This window comes from Vespula pensylvanica, chromosome 1 (assembly GCF_014466175.1).
Source record: "Vespula pensylvanica isolate Volc-1 chromosome 1, ASM1446617v1, whole genome shotgun sequence".
NCBI classification, from domain to species: domain Eukaryota; kingdom Metazoa; phylum Arthropoda; class Insecta; order Hymenoptera; family Vespidae; genus Vespula; species Vespula pensylvanica.
In genome coordinates this window covers 15,074,076-15,096,826 of record NC_057685.1, presented here as the reverse complement: position 1 = coordinate 15,096,826, position 22,751 = coordinate 15,074,076, and the positions used below count along the sequence as shown (strand labels likewise).

At 32.6% G+C, this 22,751-nt stretch overlaps 1 long non-coding RNA gene across 2 annotated transcripts; it reads right to left on the bottom strand.

Annotated features, from left to right (window-relative positions):
• Positions 1 to 235: 235 nt before the first annotated feature.
• On the bottom strand, positions 236 to 22,271 carry LOC122631478. 2 transcript variants are annotated; one of them, XR_006327716.1, is made up of 2 exons: positions 21,973 to 22,271; positions 236 to 1,065 (listed from the first exon to the last, which is right to left on the bottom strand). It is a non-coding gene; the product is annotated as an uncharacterized LOC122631478 (long non-coding RNA). The 2 variants fall into 2 exon arrangements; XR_006327715.1 differs by lacking the exon at positions 21,973 to 22,271 and adding an exon at positions 2,741 to 4,369.
• Positions 22,272 to 22,751: the final 480 nt, after the last annotated feature.

Here is a 22,751-nt window from a genome sequence, read left to right as displayed (position 1 = left end):
TTCTCATCTCTCCAAGTGGAAAATAGGTACGGCTCTGCTGATTAAATCAAGAAGAAAGTTTTTCAGGAGTAACGCCGAATTTCTCGTTTATCGCTTTTGCTAGATGTCCCTCACGCTTTTACTGTATATACCCCGGGGATCGTAAGCTGTATATGTGATCGAAAATTGACGTTTTTTATCGATCCTTTGTCCGATACCTTGTCTTCCAACTAAACAAGTTTTTCAACCTGGGTATAACCTTTACATTCTGATATACGAAAGAAAATTTGACAGTTACGTGTCTGAAAGACGCATCGTTTGTCGTAGGAAAAAGTTTACGCTTTCGGGCACGTTCCAATTTTAAATTGAGCTCCTTTTCCCAAATTTTCATTTAGTCACGTTTCGAGTTCTAACAAATATATATATATATATATATATATATATATATATATCGTATAAACGCATGTTTTATAGTAGTATTAGTCTCGGTTACAATCATCGATACTATTTATAGTGTACCGAAAGCTTGAACATTTGTTAAATAATATCATGTATTAACGAAAATTGATTTTCTTTACTTAAGTTCATCTACGTAATAATAATCTATGAAATATAACACGCAATTTAAATTCTTAAAATATAATACTAACGTAATTTTAGGGGAAATAACGGTATTGCTGTTATATACGTCCATGAAAATTAGTAGGTCGTGTTCTTATTTGCGCTGACCAAGAACTACTATAGTATACTATATTTATTCTCTCTTTATCTCTATTTCTGTCTCTCTGTTTCTCTTTTTCTCGTTCTTTCTCTCTTTCTCTTCATACTGCTCGTAGAATGAACATCACTTTAGGATTATTTTTTGTTTGATCAACTGAAAAATGAATCATATATAGAAGAATCCTTTTAGTTGAGAAACCTTTCCGGATCTTCCCGGCAATGTTAGTAACAGAAATTTTCTAAAGGCTTACGCGCTACTTTCGCTTCGTCGATTTGAAATGGTACTTCGCTTACAGCGCTTACGACGGCATCCACTTTAATGGAAACGATTTTGCTTCCGTTACAAATTTCTTCTTCCCGTAAAAGCTAGAAAAAGATAAAAACGGCAACCTCGAAAATTCTTCTAATTTTTTTCAAGTTTAAACGAGAAAAAGAAATCAAAGAGTATCAAAGAAAAAAAAATCAATTTTCCTGTCAAAGAGTCACCGCTCGGAACGTGAATTTTCGTTCGACGAAGTTATATTTAGTTTCTCGACGTATAATCGATAAGGTATGTACATATCAAATAAAAGCGGAATTATTGTTCATTTTGTTAACGGATATTTATTAACGAGGAAATCATTCGTGAAATGATTATTATGAAAACGAGGAAAAAAAAAGTAAAAGGACAAATAATAACGTGAAATTACAAAACGATCGGTAGAAATGATCGATCGGTATGTAAATGCAACGAATCTAGACACGCGAATGTTATTACCTCGATGCGAATCTGAGAAAGAAGCAATCAACAGGCTTCATTGATATACATCGCCCAGAACCGGAAGAATCGTCGAGAAACGAAAGACAAAGGAGATTGAAAATTAGCTAGGTCTCTGAAAAGGAACACGGCCGATTGTAATAATTTTCCGTCTATTTTAGCCTCCTCTTCTCCTTCATCTCTCTTTGTTTCTTTCGTTTATTTCGTTATCGACGAGGTACAATCACTTATAGAGAAAAGTTTTTTTTCGTGCGTAACAACAAATACACTACAACGTATCGAACGTCCTTCAATGACGATCAACATTTTCTTTTTCTTTATTTCTTGTTTTTTTTTTTTCGCTTAACCTACGAGCGAAAAGAGGATTATCGATCGGATTCGTAGAAGCCGTGAAGAGATTTACTCGAGATTCATTTCTATTTAAATCCATCTTGCATTGCTTTCATCGCCAAATATTTGAAAAATCCAACGGGATGCTCGCTCTCATTACGATCTAATTTATTACGTTACTATAGCGAAGAATTCCTTTCAGTAATATCTGTCTGATTTGATTCTCTCGCCGTGGAAATCGTTCGATGACTACTAAAAAGAGATAATGGATAAGATACGATCTTGAAAGATTGAAGACTCGATAGCTTCCTATTACCGGTAGAAAAAGCTAGCCGGATATAAGACTGCTTCCCTGCTGATATACTCTCGACACTTTCGTTGAGCGTACAAAGCTACTACGATTCATCGAAGGTTTTTCTCGTTTCACGAGGAAATATCCGAGGAACTAAACTTTTCTTCTACTCTTTCATTCTGCCACTATTACGTAATAAATTCACTAAAATCGAATATTCGATTTTCATTTCTTACGAACAAAGAAACGTGATCGAACGAAATTAAATCGGCAATATTTACGCAAAGAAATATTTCTATCGTCTGCTTTCGCTAAATAATATTCGCAATACATTTATCTGCATAAGTTAAATTATTATACGTCGATGATCATTCGATATTTGAGTATCATTTCTCGATATGTAATATCCAAATTGCATCTAAACGGAGATATTACATTGGCAATAAATTTGTCGACATGTCGATACGTCGCGATAAGTTCCGAGCGCACACGTGGTATATCGTGTAATAATAAATCTGGAGGAACGGCTGGCAAAGGGGTTCGAAGCTGCGAGTTCTCTCCCATCCCCGATCGATATTTATTATATCGTACGTACTTACGACGCTTGCGTTGTCTACGGATTAGATTCGGAGGCTGTAAATTATAAGAAATATATTACTTACTTCAAATATGTGACGACTTTTGCGATAGAACAGAAATGCTTCACTTCATCACTCCCGGCGATCCAAAGACAGACTGAATTGTAACGTAAAAGCAAGGTCGATTTAACTAAGTAAGACGTATCTATGTATATACACAAATACGTTCGACCTAGTCTTCAATGTTTATCGCGTCAATACATGATACGTGACATACCCGATGACTCATGTAAATAAATTTCAAAAGAAATATGTACATACATAAACATCAAAGTTCTTCGATTCCAAGAACTTTTTTTCTGCACTTTTTCATCGGGATCATGGAATAAATTTATTCGAGCTCTTCCCCACGCTACGACTTTTCTAACTTTCCTTCTCCTATTTTCTTCCCTTGCTTAATCCCTCCCAAGAGAAGCGGTAAAAGAAAAGCGACAGTGACGCGTGATCGTGTCTTCAATGAGTTTCCGCATGCTATTAAATTATGCTCACGATAATGAGGTTTCGCAAATTAAATGAAACAACAGGCCGTAAGAACGCCTACCAGCACTTCAACACCGTCTTTTCCATTCTAAGAGGCCTTCGAGAGAAGAGTTAATTTGCACTGGCAAGCCTCGTTCACGCTGTTACCAACGAGCTACCAACGATTTTTCAAAGAGTATCTGGGCGAGAACGATTTAGCGAGGAAGACCAAAGTTAAAATTAAAGGAAAGTGGCTCTCCTTCGAAGGACATCGTTAATTCCCTTGACGCTCTCGTCATGTTGGAAATAAAGCTAGGAAAGTTGTAACGATCGAGAAAAGGAAAAGAAAAAGAAAAAGAAAAAAAAAGACACGAAAGTTCGACGATTACTTTTGTTTCCATGTCTAAGCACTAAAAAATGAATAGATATGCTAATTGCTCGGTCAAGTTCAATATTCGATTTTCTGCGACGTATCTACGAAGGAAACTTAGTTGACATTTTAGCGAGTTTGATTACCAACTAAAATCATTCAACCACAACGGATATTTTGTAATTGAATATACCACAAACTTTGTTCTAACGCATCACTTAAGAAACTTAATTCGCATTGACGTCAATGTAGACAAAGGGAGAAGTTTACCTCGTCCATCGAAATTTGAAACACCCACGAACGTCATAGATGATATTTATTAGTACCGTATGACTTTTACTTCGTCTATAATTCAGGAAGGAAATGATATCTATCTACCGTAAGTAATATCATAGTTTCTCGAGAATAGAAGATGATATTGATGTCAAACGAAATACAGGAAATTTCGTTAAATTACTTGAAACGTCAGTAAACTAAAGGTTCCTTCAACGAGAAATCCTTTCTATAATTTATATAGACGACGAGAGCGCAATCTAAAGTCAGTGTTTGAAGACGTTCATATCGTCTTACTAAATATGCTTAAGAAAAGTACCATTAGAAGTACCTCTCTTAATCTTTCAAAAACTAAAGCTTCAACTCGACCGAGTATCAAGGGATCTTGCTTCTAACGACTACGACTCTCTGCAGTGAACAATCGAAACAATGAACTTCCGTCGACTTGTTTCTATGAATCTGGGTCGCGCTTCGTATGAAGATATTAAAAAATTCAAATGCACGGTCAAAAATAAAAACAAGAAATTTCATTTTAAACTATCTCAAAATAAACAACGATATGAAAACTATATACACCTATATATATATATATATACATATGTATGTATGTATATATATATATATGAAAAGTAACTATATCATTTTCAACGAATTAACGATCATCCAAAGTAGACGTTTCAAGGAAACAACGGTCGAAACGTATGGCTGTAATTGTAAATGAAAAAGAATGAGCGTATTCCCCATGCAATTTATTTTACCCGTGAACATCGAATCTCCATTTCAGCTTTACAGCATCAGCCAAACTCATTTATTATCCCGTTCCTTCCTCTCCTAACAGTTCGTAGACAAAGTATTTTTCCTCGAAGCAGAAGATTTTCTTAAAAAATTCTTAAAGTTTATTAATTTATCGTATATCATCTTATAAGCTAGTATCACAAAACATATTGTAAAATATAACTTTTTTTAAAAAATAAAGTACACAACTCTATGAAGTTTCCTTAAGATCTATATAAAAAAAAAATAAAAAAATAAAAAAAAGAGTTTTATCAAATAAAACTTTTCTAGAGTAATAAAATTCGATTCTCATGGATATATAGAAAAATATATTTAATGATATGCAAAATATAAAAAAAGAACTTTCTTCTTACTGTTACTATGTTATATAATATCACGATCAGAAGGAACGATAACTATGTACTATACTAAAATTCGAAACTAAAATGCACTTTACTCATTAATTATATCCATGGATGCGTTAAAGGTATGCTCCGAAGTCGCACGATTCGAATTATCCGAAACATGCATAAAAATTTGAGAGAAGTTTCCTTGACAATATCATCACTTGGAACTTTGTCATTGTCGTTCAACGACGAGCGAATAATGGAGCTGCTTTTATAATTATGATGGCAAATTAATTAATAGATCAAAGAGAAGATAAAAGCGTCGAATTTAATTACAACCGTTTTGACATATTCGATTATATCAAACTCACATTGATCGTCCGTGATATTATATGACGATGCTTTCCCCAAATTAATTATTATATTATTTCTACCATTAAATATATTATTATTTTAGAAAGGATAAATTTTCAATGTTACGATTTCTAATTGTTTCTAATCGATCTCTTTTTTTTTCTTTCTATTCTTTTATATCGATATATGTGAAAAAGACAAAAATTCTTACTAACGATGCTGAAAAGGTCAAAGACAGAAACGTGAAATATCGAGCTTTCACGTTAATGCAGCGAACGCGCCAACTTCTGGATGCGTCGATTTGTTATCACCGCACAGAGAGAGAGAGAGAGAGGTTGCCCTACTTAGAACTTACGTACTTCGCTTCTCTCTTCTCACAGTCGGGAAGCAAAAACGCTATGATAAATATCGAGTAAGAAAATCTCGATCATTAGAATCGAAGAAATCCCAGGTAATTATTTGCAGCTTTTGAAAATATTAAATAACGTGAAGTAAGACTCTTGATATCGTTTAAAATTAATAATTAAATAAAGCTATAAAAGATTTTATATTTTGATAAAGTCGAGAAAGATATAGCTCCTCGAAAAAGTCGTAATTTCAAATAGAAGGAAAAAGACTTTAATGGCTTTAAAGAAAGAAGTAGGATTGTTTCGAATAGCACTAGGTAATTACCGTGAAATACAAACGATGGTAACGAACGAGCGAAAAGTCGATGGTAGCTGAAACAAGAAACGCAAGAAATACAACTAGCAGTACCAATTTAAACCTATAGTACACACGCTTGACAAAAAACAAACAAAAAAGTAGTACTCTGAAGAGTAAATTTACTATTGTCTTTGTTACGAACTGTGCTCGTAACAATCGTTATCCGTAGCACACTTCGATTTAAATGAAAACAACAAAATCGTACTTCACCATCGTTCGTTTCTTTGACAAAAATTCGTCCATTGATATGTCAAACATGATACAAAGTGAGATTCGTTAATTCTTTAGAATAATTCTGTAACTTTGAAGTCAAAACGATCATAGATATATATGTATGCTTTCAATATTATTGCGTTTTCTAAAATAAAATAAACTTAATTTTTATTCAAAGATTAATAATCGCGAGGTATAATTTATTACTCAATTTATACTAATATAACTTATAACAAATATATTGTAACTATATATCGATATAAATATATTATTACTAGTATCGAATTGCATAATCTTTTTTAAAGACGAAAATGAAAATTAGTTCACACAAAGAATCAAGCCAAACCATAAAATGAAAAATATTTTTTTTATATATTTGAAAAGTGTGACAGACGACGATAAGAATGGAATAATTTGAAAATGCTGATATTTCGTCGAGTGTCAATAGACAAACTCTCGTGCATATTATTGCATAAGAGCAACTTTTGAAAAAGGAGATCCCGCAACTTGCTTGCTATGATCTAGATTGTCACAAAGATCACGTCACTTGAGTATTCACAAGACGAAGTATGTGATACTCTCGTCCTTTAAAAAATATTAAAATAGCAACAATGGAACAAAGAGACAAGATCGAAGAAATACATACACACGAAGATATCTGGATAATACTGACATGCTTTCAACTTACCAACGATTTATCTTTTGCTATTTCGATGCAATATGAATTCTTTTGTCATACACTATCACTTCTTATTCCATCTTTTTTATAAACATCTTCTGAGATGATAACGCTTTTGAAGCTTTTACAATATTTCAAAAGAAATTCTTTGAAAAATCGAGACGTTCGAAATATCGACATAAATCCCATTTAATCAATCCCGAAGATCCGATTAATCTATATGCGTCAACTGAAAAAATTTATGATACGATATAAGATTATAAATCCAACTTCCAATATTTAAATTTAATGTAGAAACAATACAAATAAAAATTAAACTTTTATTGAAATTCTGTCAAATTCTATCCGTCCTTTTAATATACGATCGATTAGAAGTTTAATTTACATCGAACAATTCCGAGATATAATGAAGGAAGAAGAAGAAGAAGAAGAAACTTTTATCTGAATAAGGATTCAGCAAAAAGTAAGTTAAACTTGCAAGTAAATAAATTTGAGACTTATATAAATTAAAAGTAAAAGTGTAATGCGAAGATACGATCTTTCGATATTATATACTTCATGATTAAAGAAGAGCGTAATTATCGTGAAAAAGTTTTTGCGGGTGCATCGTGGAATAATTAGTAAAAAAGAAAAAAAAATTTTTTATCACTATCCTTTGAAAGAGCATAACGATCAAATGCAAGTAAATCCACAAGTTCGATCAAAAGCAAGCAACTTTTCTAGAAATGATTGAACTAGAAAAGCAGTGCGTATAGTATCAAATAAGTATCATCAAGCATGTCACATTTCTGCGAGTTAAGAGTTTTCCTTCTCATCCACTCAATCTTCCACACGTTTACCCTCGACCGACGTCTGTTACAATCGATGTCTATCAAGCATAACAATATATTATATAATAGTTACATATCTATCTATATATATATATATATATTATGTACCTATAATAATCGATAATAATCACATAATATAACCAAGAAATGAATTTTCGCTTAAATTCAATTCCGATAACGTATACATATGGTACCTTTGTTAAACGAAACGAGAATGAACGAGCATCAATTTCCATTTGGGAAATGAAAAACTCAGAAACGAGAGTAGAACGAAACTAAAAGTAGACTCTATATCAACAGTATTATCTTTAAAAGAACATACAAAAGTGTAGGCGTGTAAGTATACGTATATGTGTGTATCTGTGAATGAAGAATTACCTTACAGCAGGCTTTCTGACTTTCTCGTCGACACTGACGAGATTTGACACAATAACGACACTATCATTAGCTATGAGAGAAGAATGGTATATTCTTTTTTTACTATTATCCTTGAGATTAAAGATCGAATGTGTTATCATCGATATAATGACGATTACTTAATCGATTCTGTTTATCATTTCAAATCGAGCGATCAGTCGAATCTCCTATGCATTTCTATGTTTAGCGACGAAAGTGCACGAATCAATCATCTCGGATAACAATCAAACGTTTGTATTACTAGTTGAGATTGTTTTAGATTGATCGCCTGAGAGGTCAATATTTGATTAAGCTACTCACATTATTTCAAAGTTTAGTTAAGAACTTAACGATAGAATAATGAATTAGAAACTCATATGGAACTATCGTATGTTACAGAGATTATAATGTAATCCTTATATCGGCTTGTGAAATTACTCATTTCTATGAATATTATAACGCAATATGTGTCTACACAAAGAATCACGATTAGCGGATTATTTCGTTATTTCAGAAATTGTTTATTTTCCAAATTCTTCTCCCTCAAAAGAAATATAAATTTTTTGTTTACGTATCCATATCGTAAACTAGCTGATAAAATAAATAATTCTCATGCGCAAACGTATATTAATATTTCGTTTTGCACATAGTCAAGCGTTATAAAAATAACATACGATTCATATGTCATAGAACGTATATGTAGATATTTTCTTTTTTTCTTTTCCTTTCTTTTTTGCATAAAAAATTATATCTGGCAAAATGTTACCACTTAATTTACATCGAAATATTTCGAATCATTCCTATAAAATGAAACGTTCTATTTTGAAAAGCAAACGAAAAGGTTTGTACCTCCTGCGTACATAAAAATGGTTCGCAAAGGAAAGGTAAAAATAAATGTGGCGATTGTTTACATTCGTGTATCACTCTTCAGTGAGCAGGCTCGATATATGCCTAGAAAAACAAACCGAAGAAAGAATAAAGTATGTTCGACCTACATATTTCGCAGTTGCCCATCTATTCGTGATAAGTTTGTCACTCCTGAAGATCGGATGAAGAAGATCGTAAAATTGATGTCAAGAAGTCTTCTATGCGAAGTACTCTCTCAAAAGGCACTTCGATGTCTCTAACACTCGACAGCTATGCACAAGAGAGATCCGCAAACTGAAATGACAGTTAAGTTTTATACCTTACGTTATGAGAACATACCGTGTTGAGCATTTACGTATTATTTTTATCGACCTCAATTTCAGTTTTACTATTATTAGAAATAATATAATTATATGTTATAATTATGTCTGGTTTGTGTCTAAATCACGTTTTACTTAACGAGAAAAAACTAATTTTAAGTAAACATTAAAAAAAGAAAAAGAAGGAAGAAAGGGGAAAAAAAGAAAAGAAACTATCAAATCATCGAATTTTGAATTTCTCGATATATAAAGAACAATAATAAAATCATCGTTATGACTGATTGCTATTAATCTCATTTAGATTTACATAAATTATTAACGAAACGTGAAATGATTATTTACACAAGCGTTCGTTATCTTTGTTCTTAGAAATAACAGATTTATCAATTTGTCAGAGATAACTTTCTATTTAAATGAACTGTTTAAAACGAATTCATCATTATAAATTTCTATGTCATATCTTTTGTACCAAGAAACACCTGCTTTCCTTATTATGCAAGATATCACGACGTAACATTGAAATTCTTAACCAGGCATAATCATAATAATTTATTCTTCTCGTAAAATATGGTGCTATATATTTCTTTTTAATTAACACTAATTACAAACGCTTTGTTTTCTCCCGCTACAACAAGAAAAAAAAAACTTTGTTTAATATATTCATAATCGCTGGATGTATACCTAGACATAATTCCGTTGATTTACATAAATTTATAATGCAAAATATTTAATAGCTTCGTTGAACTCATTGCATTAGCTTATTAAAACCCATTAGAATACGAAATCTTTATCGTTGTTTTTTAACCCTCGCAATCATAATGATTCTGGTAATAACACAAAGGACAATGCCAAAATGTCTAATAAAATTTCATTTCGTATTGTATCACATTGAATAATGAGTGTTAGAAAAAGAATTTATCGGGACACGATACCTATATATTTCCTCGTTAATCTTCGTGAAAGAACATACTTTTGAAAAAAGAAAACGTAATAAAAACGAGGCAAGGTTTTACTGTAACACCTGAGTACTAATTTTGTAATGGCCATTAGAGCATGCTTACGATACAATCAAAGTTACATTATCGATGTATCATTGATATTTCACGATACCATCCTGTTTCTATCTAGTACGCACGAAAGACCGCAATGACACGATTAGGTCAAAAGTTCAGCCAGCAACAAAGAAACAGGATGCTACTTCGCCGCAATCTGCAAGGTATACATCGTCGTTATGTCATTAATGAGTAATAAATGTAAAAGGTTAAACATGTAATCCATGCAGATGTTTAAATAAATGTATGACTTCTTTAATAAGAAGTAAAATGATTCATCTATTAATTATATTAATTAATATAATTATTCTATTTAAGGTAAAACAAAGGTAACACGTAGATCAGTGCATTTTTTTATTTTCGAAGGTACGAATATTAAATAAAATATCATCGTGAACATTTAAGGGTAAAATCCTATAAATATATATAAATCGAATTTCTCTCGGATCAGGTCGACGAAAAATAAAATTATTTTATACCTCCGTGTAGAAACACTATTACGCCGGAAAACTAAATTTATTCAACGGAGCACAGTACGAATTCAACGTAGTTAAGTGAATCTTGGTGTAGAGTGAAAAGTCTCGGGTGAAGGAACCAAAAAGCAAATAACGCGTTATATTATATTTTATCTCTCCTCGCCCGAATCGTTATCTTTTGTGATATTTCTCTAGTTCTATCTTATCTTTTAGTTTTTTATTGTGATATAAAAAATGTTAAACCGAAACGAGAGAGAGAAAGAGAGAGAGAGAGAGAGAGAGAGAGAGAGAGGCAGAAAGACAAGAATACATTATCGTCGATAAAATTACGTTCGAAGTGCAATATACAAGAAACTTTGTAAATCAAACCAGTCGACGAGGTCAAAAGTTCACCGGTTCATCCGCGGTAACAGCTGGTTGAACGTTCGGACCTATAATTCGATTAGTGAACAGCTGATGAATAAAAAAGTACGAAGGTTTGAAATATTTGAATTTATAAATATGAGCTTAATAATATAACACCTTAATGTGAAAATAAGCTCTTATTTATCCTCTTCTTCTAAATACATACATATACATCCGCTTTGACTTTGTTCTCTTTGAAAACGTTTTCTCAATAAACCTTGGGGTTACATTATTCGTTTCGTGTCAATTATCTCACTTGCTCCTACGTTTGACATTTTCCTTTGCTCTAAATGCAACAGTTGCAGCGATCGATTGAGAGAATACATTTGGTTGCATGGACCAATATGGATCGATCGCAACGTATTCATGAACATCATAACAACAACCTGAGTATACTTCTTTTCCTTTATCAAATTATCGATGCCTTTGCTTCCGATTGACAATAAATGGACAAACTTCGATCAACGTGCGATCAATATTTCGAAAACAATCGAACTAATAGAATTTTATTATCAACACGACAGACTTTAAAAATTACCTTCGTTTCCTGTATTGATCGAAAGACTGTATTTTGTTATTAATGAATTAATGACAAAATCGATACAGAGGGATCAACTTTATTCAATCCGACCATCGAATTAATTAACATCGATTTAAACTCGTAATGCATCACAGATGCGTACGAATCGAGAGGATTTCTGTTTTATTGTTAAAACCGACCTTAATCTATCTCTCATGAAAATCAAGAGTTATACGGCGTATGTGAGATAAAAAAAATAATATAGGAAAAATATTTGTTTCAATGGTAACGTATTTTTTTCATAATGTTCTACACACGTAGCTTACCTTTTGAAAAACCATGTTTTTTTACCATTCTTTTCTCACTCTTTCCATATAAACGAAACAAAGCAAAACAAATTATACAATAATGTTTATTAAATTTCTTTTGAAATAGAAGTATTGATATACTATATAGATTTCAAGACGTAATAATTTTATTTGATAAACTAAATACTTTTCAAATAATTCGTCTCTTTATTTCTTTCATATAATTAATTTTCTTTTATATAAAAATTTTCTTTGATCGAACTTCTCATATAAATACTATCGCATTGTGTCAACGAAGATTCTTTACGTATACTAACAAATTGTAAAAATACATTTGGGTAACCAACGCCATATCCACGGAAATTTCGAGGTTGTGGCTAACGACAGAGGAGATTACCATCTAGACCATGCCGTAGTTAATTCCATTGTAAGTTCTCTAATCTTATATAACTCAATTAATGGTGGATGCTGGGTAAAGGCGTTTGCTATCTCTTATCTTCTATAGCTCTGTCATTGTACAGAAAGTACAATGAGGGTAACAAATTTTACTGTCACGAAGTAAGTGTTCTGTCAGTAAAATTTTCGACAAATTAACGCTAATTGCACGTTTCCAATCAGATACTGAAGAAAAATGTATATAATAAAAATTACGTATGAATAAGTTTAAAAAAGAAGAAAAATATAAAAAAAAAAAGATTCATAGAAGTCTATCGTAACAATTAACGACAAAATTGGTTAGCTTATCGGGACGGTCTTGAATCTACAGCAAGATATTTCGGCAATATTGCCAAGAGCACAAATCGCTGTTACGTGAACCATGTTACGGAAATTGTGTTAGTAACTACGATGTGCCATGGGTGAAATCTGCAAAATCCATTTTGGGGGCAGTTAACGCTAACGAGCCATCAAGACGAAACGAGAAATGAAAAGGGTAAAATGAGTAATGTTGAAACATCGATCGTAATATCGATCTTTCGTGAAAATCGAACTAGAAAATCAAAGAATCAAAGAGAAAGAGAGAGAGAGAGAGAGAGAGAGAGAGAGAGAGAGAGAGAGAGAGACGGTTCTGAACTTCTCTTACGTTAATGGGTCAATTAAAATAAAAAATGACTATTACGTGACATCATCAATAGATTTGAATCCAAGCCGATCAGGTCCTCTGTAACTATGCTCGTTAATCTTATTCTAGCATAATTGACGATATAAATGGGAATAAAATTAAAAACAATACGATCGGCCTACTAATGAATATTGTAACATCGTTCGTTATAGATCTCGCATTACCTACGCCCTATATGTATTACATTTATAGTATAATGCAAATGAAATTAGTTACCTAAATAAGAAAAGCATTTAAGTATTCCTCAAGGGCTACGAGAATTCCCATTACGGAAATTCCTACGTTAATCGATAATCTCTATTGTGAACTATCCAAGTTAAGTAATTATTGCATAAACTCATTACCCATGTATATACATTACAAATAAAATTATATTCTATCCGTTTATAGATATCGTCCTTCATATCATTTTTATTCTCTATTTCTTTTCATACGTTTATCATGTATCATACTGTATGAGATTCTGAAATTATTCGAAGACAAGTTCGTTCAAAAAACAATATGAAAAACGATTCTTTTATTCTTTATCAGCAACTCGCATACATCAACTTGCCTGCACTTTTTTTTATATTTTTTTCTTTCTTCTTCTATTGTTTATAGCAGAAGAGACGCTCCATATATAACATGCAATATTCCAGTTGTCTACCAACGCTCAACTCCGACGGAACAACCGGAGACGGGTCGTTCAAAATGGCGCGTGGAGATTCACCATATAGGGGTTCCTAGATATATGTATATGATCGTGGTAGGAGAAGCGTCGAATGCAAATAACCTCTACGTCAGTAAGCTGTCACGAATGGTTGTGAGTTAAACGGAAAGTGATTTCAGAATGCTTTCTCTCACTTTTTAGTTATCATCGTCAACGGAAGCTTCTACTTCCGGTCGATATATTCAAACATGGCTACCACCGACAAGAGACCTTTCAAATACCTTAACTAAGTTTTCAGCCGTATAATTGTGCAACATTGATTGTAGCAGCACGAAAGCATACATATGTATACGTGCCAGCTAAGGTTCTTTAAACTTTTTATACACGGAAATGGACATTCGTAAAGGACTTCTAAACTCGTCTAGAGTAAACGTGATCACGTAACTCTTTCATTACGCGAGGCTTTTATATTACCAATGAATAGAATACTAGATTTTATTTGTGATGTTAAATCACAATGTATACCGTCTATTCATATATTCCCCCTGTAAATATATTTTTACTAGCAATTTTGAAAAAAAAAATACGTAAAAGAGAGAGAGAGAGAGAGAGAGAGAGAGAAGCAAATATTTTCAATGCTTTCGTAACATTTGTATTATCTAACATTCCAATAAAAAAAATGATTCATTTGAAAAAGTCGAGTCGACAGACAAATCGATATACCAATAGGTACATGTAAATCCTTTCCATTTTCGCAGTTAATCCTGCCTTCCCTATTCTGGTTCCTCTCCCATTCCGCATCCATCATCGAACGATCTCGTCGAATGAGTTGCGTCTGACTAGTACGAGTCAACACTACTGCCAATTGGAAAACGCAACGAGTAACAACCACGTCTCTGGTCGATTCTATGCAGCTTTTGGTTCTCTCTACGATGAAATCGATGTGAAAATACTAATGCGAAAAATCAACAGAAAAAAAGTCGAACGTCGAATCAACAATTGTTTTTCCCTCTACTGACAAATTCCGAAATAATTCTTATTCGAGGTTACGTATTGAAACGTAATTGATAATGGAAGTCTCGCACAGAGAATTTGACGCTTTAGTGAATGTTTCTGTACTTCGTAACGTTGCTGCAACATGTACCGGCTGCTGCTGCTGGCTAGCCATTGTATCATTATACAGCAGGAAGTTCCGATGAGTAATACCCGAGATGAACCACCCGCCTCTATGCTTGCTTTGGTTCCTCAAATGAAACACTTTCACCGTTATCGTAATAAATATTAGAAGGAAAACTCATGCTATACTACGTTAGACGCTACGAGAATTGACAAGAAAAGAACATTAATTCGACCTCTTTTCATTGAACTCTGTTTGTCTTTCCGATGGAAAAAAAAAAGAAAGAAAGAAAAAAGAAAAAAAAGATCACTTTTCAAAAATTGTCTATGTAGTAATGGACTATTTTTAAAATTCTCTATAGAACGATCTCTCCGTCGTACTATCTTTAGTTTTAGAGTCTCCTATTGCTTTTTATATCTTCCCACACGAACTTATTTTACCTTTTCCATTTTATCCGAAATAAAATAAGGGATCGTCGAACTTTGTTCTCTAATTTTTCGTTCCACACGGAAACGCAATATCAATGTCACGATATATTTCGTGAGACGTAGCTAATACAAAGCAAAAGGTCAGACCGCGTCATTACAAAAGGAGAGTCAACGATACGACCTTACGATAGGACCGTGTCGATCGTCGTCCAATCGAGACAACGCGGATCACGATAGCGTCTCTCCTCCATCGTACCTTTCTACCCATATAAAGCCCTTCCAGCTCACAGCGGGTTCTCTCAAGGTCTAATAAGTCCTTTCCATCAATTTGCTTCCTTCGCCAACACCCTCCTCCATTCGCTCTTCTTCCCTTTTGTTCGTCTCCGCACTCGATCGTACATCACCTCGTAACTGTGGCTCCTGAGAAAGCTTTCTACCAATCGAACGATCGTTTTCAAAGAAGTATACGGTCGCATCGTTCAAATCGATTGCCACCGATTATACTCAAATCCATTACTCTCACGTAGAGATTTTCCGAACGCTTCAACTAATCGATACGACGCTGATCTTCGAACATTGTTTCTTTCAACGAAGAAGGCGAAATAAAAAGAAAAGGAACGTAAATAAATAAAGTTTGCATTTACGAAGATCCAAAGTAAAACGCAGAGAAATCCATTACGTTTCACTTTGATAGAGAATGGACGAAAAGTTCTTAGGTGAGTTTAAAAATCAATTAGGAACTTTTCTTGAAACTTTTTAAACTTGTAATTAGGCTTAGTTTTATAATCGGAAAAATAAAAAAAAAAAAAAACATAAATCTAAAAAGTCTCGAAGAAGAATGATTGATTTTTAAAATTACCTGAAAACATTTGTCCAATACGTTTTCTTTCATTAAAACAAATTGCTCGTAAAAAATACATCTACGAGGAAATAAGCATCGATTTTCTATCTAAAAAAATTTTTAGCGAAACGAACGTACAAAATGCAAATCGCTGTGGAGTTTCCAAAGTTAATACGTTTCAACACGGCCGCGAGCGAATTTATGCACCATACGAATTTATAATAGCCGTTATACTTTTTCCCGTTATTTTATTCGTCGCTCCAAAAATGACACGTTTCACGGGCTAATTGGATTTCTCGGGGTTCGTCGAAAGGGTCTAGGAAAGTCAAATATCGGAGAGCAAAAGTTACCTTGGTATTTAATCACGCGTGATGGAACTAAATGGATGAAGGACGATCGTGTGAAATAAAAACACGCTCGCGCGCGCACACACGCATAGGGGAAAAAAATTTTGTCTGCCGATAAAACGTAAACTCTCGAGCTCAATCGATCAATAATATTATTTATACGATAAAATCCAATATTTAAGCTCGAATATATATCGTATATATACATAAATGCGATATATATATATATATATATATATATATATATATACATATGCGAGTGCAGACATTTTAACAAATGTTCCTGTAGCTTTATCCTTCTTTTCCAAATAATTCTGATAGCGTGTACATGTACCTACGTGTATATACACACACATGCATACATATAAACTCCATATCGTATGTATGTATTACGTATGTGTATATTATATATATCTACTATGTATATGTACTCCAATGATAAACGACCGCGTGTGTAATGTTCCACGGAAACCTTTTACTTCCACTTCTTCAGGATATTTACACGCATCTATAGACGTACACAATAGCACGAACATTTGCAAGGGATCGACCTCATTATTTGCCTAAAAGCTTCGCGTTACACCGAGATGATTCGTTGAAACAGCTTCGCGCTTGAGAAATCGAACAGTACACAGATAGCTAAATACATATGTACGTAGTAGACTATGTATTATGGAAGTAATTGCAAATACTTCAGAATGGTACAATCTCCCATTTCGATTTAATTTCGATTCGATGCAAATACAAGGAGGAGCTAAAAATTCCTTAGTAATTTTAAAAATCAATTACTCTTATCCGAGACTTTTTAGGCTAATCAATCTTTCCTTTTTCTTTCTTCTTTTTCCAGATCGTAAAATTACAAGCCAAGTTCGAAACACTGCAAGTCTAAAAAGACTCGATTTTTAAAAAAACGTAACAATTTTTGCGACTGCTTGGAAACTTTTCATTACAACGATTTATACGTACGTATAAATTATTGAATATTATTAGAATGGGAATGATATACGTAACGACGCTTTTGTTAATACAGTTTGAAAAATTCGTCAAAAGTTTGGAACAGGTAAAATCGCAAACACTGCTTCGCTAATTGTAAGTTCGAGAAAGGAATAAGCAACGGCAAGGTGTTAATTGTATTTGACGCTTTACCGCGTTGCATGCTCGCTTGTCTCTCAAATGTTTGCATGGATAGTAAACAATCTTGCTTACGGCAGACACGCACACACATGAATACAATACATACGACCAACCGCTTTGCTTCTGAGCTGGAATACACGAGCGAGGACAAACGAATAATCAGAGCGAATGATACGTAAGCGAGTTGGTATATATATATATATATATATATATATATATATATATATATATATATATATATAATCGTTGAAAAATAAAAAATAATGTGTAATGTAAAATAGAAATTTTAATTAATTCTCTTTGAATTCATTGTTGGAAAAAATGACGAGAGAATAATATTCTCAAAAAAGACAAAAGTATATAGAAGCTGTGGATATTAATGCCTCGAGCCAAATCGATGACAATAACATCGATCGTAACTAGTTTTGTGATATAGAAAATTTTTATCATCTCGTGTCACACGACGATATATACATAGAGCGTCAATTTTAAGAGCATATATCTATTGCTTGCTCGAAAGGCCATAGCCGATATATTCCTGCGATATTATATTCTGCGAGGATGTAAATAGGTTCTTTATATATAGCTCGATATCCTAGAAAATTGGATTTATCCTATCGTACCTTCGATATCTGTATGTAGCATAAGCACAAAAATGATCTGCAAAGTGTGTGCATTCTTTTTTCTTTTTATTTTCTTCTATTACAAAAACAACAAAGTATATATCTACTTCGGATATGACCGGAAAATTTTTTAATGTCAACGAGAAATTTAATAGCAAGGAAGTAATAATTATTCGATTAAAGATTTTCAATTTTATATTCAAACGTCTATCATTATTTAATTTCTTAATCCGACCATATCTAAATACATTCATTAAAATTGTGGTAATTAATTACCTGGATCGCATCCATTTATTTCAACATTCCCAAGCGCGATAGCATTGGTTAATTTAAGAAATGGAAAATTTCGAGATTAAACCACTATCCAAGCTCTCACGTCTACTTTCATAGCTACTTTTTCCACTACTTACGTGAATTGACTCGTATGCTACGTATAAAACGTCTATCCTCGTAAAAAATTCACTTTGTACCAGAAAGAACGATGCGGATTCGGTCTAATTGAATTAATTATTTAACTGCCAATACGAAAGAGTCTATATATCGATCAATCACTGTCGAACTCATTTACGTTCGTAAAAGGTTTAAACGAATTGCCGGACTGACAATTTGAAATACGAAAAAATGTAACAACTATGTACTATACTGAAACTATTCCTCGATATTATAAAATCTCATTCATATGTAACTAATCGTTAAAGTCAACTTTTTTTGCGCTGGATTGTTTCAAGTGAGAAAACTGCTTGTATCGTGTAAAAAGATAAAAGAAAATAGTGATAGATAGATAGATGGATAGATGGACAGATAGATAGATAGATAGATAGAGAGAGAGAGAGAGAGAGAGAGAGGGAGAGAGAGGGAGAGAAAGAAAACGAAAAAGTTAAACTATTAAATTCGGGAATTTGAAGTAAGATAAATTGTCCGAGATACTTCGCTATTCTTGAGTGTAGCTACAAAAAGGAAAAGTATTTGGGTTTGGTGGAAATGGGGACTCTAAAGGTGGGGTTCTTCATTTTTCAAGGAGAGCTGAGATGAAATTCTTTTGCACGAACTAGCGAGAAAGAAAAGAAGACAAAGAAACAGAAAGAAAGTAAACGGACCTCACGAGCTGGATAATGCAAGGCGGAATGACGCGCCATTGCGACCAAGTGACTAATGATGGAGAAATCTTTTACGAACAATAATGATCATAAAAAGTAGAAGAAAAAATCTACGACATCGGGATTCATCGACATTTACTGATTGTGAATAGCTTTCTTCTTTTTCTACCCTTGTTGGAAGTGGATGAAATAGCGAAGAGCTAAATGTTCTAAAGCATGCCCTTGAATAACATACACGCATACATTACATACATACATACATACATACATACAAATACACGAGACCCCTATTTAGTTTATGGATAACATGAACAACGGACAGTTTGCTAATTAATAGCACTAATTAAAAGGTTTCTATCGTTTGACTCGTCGTGCCTTTACGATGTACATTTTACAACAGTTATTGTATTCTGTTAACTTTTCATCATTCATATTTCTGACACTTGAGAAAACTTATACGTATTACGATAAATATTAGCAAATGATATTTTATATGAAAAATTAAAGACGATTATAATCGTCGACGGTGTTTACAGTAATTTAGGAAAAGATACGTCAATACGATCGGTGATTCTTCCAGTAAGCAAAAGGATCGTGTTACTATCGTAAAGTAGGGCCGTTCGATATATTTGATGTACATACATACATACATATATACATACATCATACATACTATATAAATAGTATATACATCCACACATACATCAGCATACACATCATATATACATAGATATATATATATATATATATATATATATATATATATATAAAGATACATACGTAAAGCCTCGGTTAGGACATTTCTTTGTTCCTCTAATCGATTCGGTCGATATCGCGAGACACGCGCAAATTGCAGATAAAATGCGTTTAGGAATTCCGCCGACTCTCTTTCTCTCATTTATTTTTTACATCTATATATATATATACTTTTAAATGTAATATATATTATATATGTATACGCATATATATCGACGATAAACTACAGGGCAACTGTGTATTTTCTTAATGATTCACTCGAGTATTAAAACGAAATTAACTCACAGACCTTCATTGTCGCCTATAATCGAGAAACTTTAGTTCGTTTAGTTCGCAATTAGCATAGTTGAGAATACCTATGTTAGTTGATTGTGAGAAGGGTTCGAAAAGAGATAGACAGAGAGACAGAAAGAGAAGATGAATGAGTGAATGATGGAAGAGATACAGAGAGAGAAAGAGAAAGACAGGGAGAGAAGTGAAGAAGGATAGGGACAAAGAAGAAGCGAAGAGATGTGGGAAAGTTATTAAGGAGTTTGATAAAACTAATCGAGGAGAGAACATATAAAATTATAATTCAGAGTACGAAGTAGACAGTTCACCATTTCGTAACCAGTATTATAGAGATCGTATTTTACGAGAGATTCACATGTATTCTAATGTATTCTATCTTCTATACATTAAGTGTGTATGTATATGTAGCTACACTATTAATCGAAGATAACAGTAGGTTTTCACTTAACCGAAGCTCTCATCGATAATATATGCGTGTCTATCGTATCCGTAAAGTAACTTTTAGGTGATAGATACTCGCTACGTATGCATTAGAACTTTCACGGATAATTGTGAGGATTATTGTATATATTTATATCTACTATGTACATCGTTACCTATCTATATATAGTTACATAGCTACACTATTTATTCTTCATTAAAAAATTTTTTCATTAAAAAAAAAAAGGACTTAAAAATCATTATACATATTACGTTAACTATTATGCCAAATGATTCGTATTATTATCTTGTAATTATTAAGTTGATAATTAATAATATATTCGAATATTTATGTATCGAAAACACAATTCGTTTTAATCACGCTACGGAAGAACTTACACGTCATTTTGATTAGCCGTTATTATATATTGTATTGCGCCCTGTAGTTGTCTTTAATTATCGGGTGAATGAACCAAATGCAAAACACATACAAACGTTAATTTCTCGTATACTTTATATAACGACAAAAGTGCAATAAAACGCATACGAGAGACGTACGAAAGCGAATCTAAAGTAAACAAATTACTTGCATCAGTATTTTACACCTATATATCTCAAGCGCGTGTTTATATATCATGGAAAAAAAGTTTACAAAAAATGCATACGTAAGGTATAATACTTGTTGAGGAATAAATACATGAAAAAGTAAACTTATTAGATAGATATGTTCGTACGTTTATACGCGTGATGATTGCCAGCTTTCATTGATTGCTATTCCGTTTATCAAGAAATTCACATGTTAATTTATCTGTGAATAATGCTATTTGAAACACGTATTCGACGAAAATATTACATGTATGTATGTATATATATACGTACGTACGTATGTATATATATACATATATATATACATATACATATATATATATAGATATATATATTACTGCTATAATACTATTCGTTTGGATAAAAAACAAAAAAAGTACGAACGATTATAAAACTTGAAAAATTTTAATAAGTATTATAACCTTAAATATTGCGTATATATATAAATATTGAAGACTCGTGATCAAAACAAAACTTACCGGATCGTCGAACAACTGCTATGACAGGATCACCTCCTCTCACCAACTACGGCACCACTACTGATAACAAAATCAAACCGCATACGCGCCGTAGCACCGACGCCGTTAGTGCTGCCACCTATGCGCGACTACCGATGCGCCGTAACATATACCTTTTTGGAGGTAAATACAAAAGAAAAACATACAAAATGGATAACAAATTCCTATAACAAAATTACAAAATATGTACTAATAAACTTGTAAAATTTATTGATTAACATAATTAAGAAAAGTATGTAGAGATTATTAAAAATACTAATGCTGCTATAAAAGTAATAGTATGAAAAAATAAAATGAACAAATACTTTGAAGCTATTAGACATACATTTTTTTAATTTTGCTACTTTGTTTTTAAAGGTATATAGCAAAAGATATTAAAATAAATGACATATAAATAATTGGTTTAGGTGAAATTACACTCAATATGTACTCATTCATCCCATATAATGTGTAATTTATATTTATATTTATATTTATATATATATATATATATATATATATATATATATATACACACATACATATATATATATACACATAATTTTTCGTAGCTTAATAATAATCAATATTCGATAACGAATAAACCAAATAACATACCAAAATGAATGATCCGTGTCAGGCTATTGTGAACATTGTCGTTTGAGGCCATTACACGAGTTATAACGATTGAACTCCGGATACACCGGAGGATATTTTTTTGACCCTCTGTGGGTACATATAACAATTGATATTTATTTCAC